This window comes from Pinus tabuliformis, chromosome 1_1 (genome assembly GCF_031772625.1).
Source record: "Pinus tabuliformis cultivar Carrire ecotype Pingquan chromosome 1_1, CPIR1, whole genome shotgun sequence".
NCBI classification, from domain to species: Eukaryota; Viridiplantae; Streptophyta; class Pinopsida; order Pinales; family Pinaceae; genus Pinus; species Pinus tabuliformis.
In genome coordinates this window covers 203746290-203748485 of record NC_142297.1, presented here as the reverse complement: position 1 = coordinate 203748485, position 2196 = coordinate 203746290, and positions in this window count along the sequence as shown.

Genomic DNA, 2196 nt, shown 5'->3' with positions numbered 1-2196 from the left:
CCAACAAATGTTCATAAAATATGTTGTGCCATTTATAAATCCATGTCCAAGACTGGGTTGTACTTATATACTCATGTTCCAATTCTGGGGAGGCCTTTCGACCAATTTATGGATTATGCCCCTTGTCAGCCCAATATGGAATTTGTGTGTGTGTGTGGATACACTAATGCTTGGCCTTGATTGGTGGTACCAATACATAGGGTGGTTTGGTGTTGTTCCTTTACAAGGGATAATTGGATGACATTGTCCTACTACACTAGTAAAGACTTGCCTTTAATTATATACTCATGTAAACCCTTGAAACTAATTTTAGAATTTTGTTATGTAGCATGTGATTCGTTGGCTTAATAACTCACTCTATAGCTAGTATGAATCCTTGATGTATTGTTTAAGAAATTATCTTACAACAAAATAGATCCATCTTAAACCATAATCTATTAAGCAACAAGAGGGGTACAAAATAACTATAATGCAACCCTTTTGAGTGATTAAAAAAATGGAGGTAAATAGATTGATACAAAACAAAAATGATGTCGTTAACCCTAAAATAAGAGACATTTCCACCATAAACAATGGAAAATATAGAATTATTTTATGAGTGTTAGAATGGTGACTCTAGGTAAAGGAGTTGAGTATGAAGAAGGTAAAGTTGTGGAAAATAATCCTTACTTGCCTAACAATAGAATATAAATGGGAGAGAAAAAAAATGAGAAACCTAAGACTTGAGATGGAAACAATTCCTTATTATATGTTTTTTAATGATGTAGGATTTGGGATAAGTGAAGAAAACAACCAAATGAGGGTTTGAGTTAGGGTCATAGTTACAAAAGATTGAGCCTTTAATCACACGTTTTCAGATAGGCAAGGATTATTGTTTTTCAATCATTTTTCCATCTTTATTCCATTATAGAGCTATCGGGAGGAAACCATGAGCTATAGATTAAGCCTTGGAGAATGCATTTCTATAAGGAATTATTCATACATTCCCTAATTTTCACTCTCTAGTTTTAATTTCTTGTCTTAGTACTCGACTACCACCAACAGTTGGTCCCATGGGCTAAAATTTGTACCAAAGTATGGCTCTATTTAATTCATTGGACTTTATTTCCAATTCTTTGGTTAATCATCACTACTAATGAACTACAAAATATATATACATATGGGAGATCTAAGTCTTGAAGCAAGTCATGTATATCCAACTATTCTCTTGGTTCAATTCATCAATTCTCTTTAGACAGGAAAGCATGCTTATGTATTATGTAATGGAAACTTGTAAAACTCACATGTCCACTAGTGTTAAGATGAGAAAACATTTATTAAAAAATGTGTTGCATTAAAAACACCTTCATATGTTATTATCAAGGGATTAAATCACATATTCTACTTGCACATATGGTTCTACGAACCTTCCTACTTGCGTATCTAGTTTACTTGGAACTTACCCCTAATTCCACAATCAATATTATTCAATTATTCCATAACCATTATTCCCTATTCCATGTGAGGATGTGTTCAATACCTGATGACTATGTTGTAGAATAAGAGGTAATCACAATTGGTATTGCAATATTGTGTAATTGGTTAGTGCACATCGTAGCCACTGGGAGGTCCCATACACTTTATGGACTACAGCAGGACACTGCCTAATGTGCCCACACAAGGACAATGAGGATGCCAAAAGGACTATCATGTAATTTCAAGTGAGATAGAATGTTGAGGTATAGCATCAAATAAATGATATTTATCCTCATCCTTTTTTTATGTCAATTTTATGCACCAAACGCCTAAATAGTATAAAGATAGAAAGTAAAGTAATTATGTGCCTTGAGAGTAAGAAAGAAGAAAAAATGGAAAGTTTGTTTGAGGAGTTAATTATTATAGCTTAAAATATCATCATCACAATCCTCCATAGCTCAAAGTGGCACCCCCTTGGGTTTATTAAAGAAGAACATGACTATGAAGATTGGAATGTAGAAAATGGTCCATCAAACTCTATAAAATTGAGGCTTTGCTCCTTCAACACACCTCGAACACTAATAGAGAGTGTTGTTAGGCATGACACACTTAATTACTTGATAGGGAGATTTTAAGGGATCAACAAATCTCCATCTACTTAGCAAAAGAGAGTTGAAGTTGTAATGTGAATTGATAAGAGTAGAAGAGGTCAAAGTTGACCAATTTTTTAGGATAAGAATG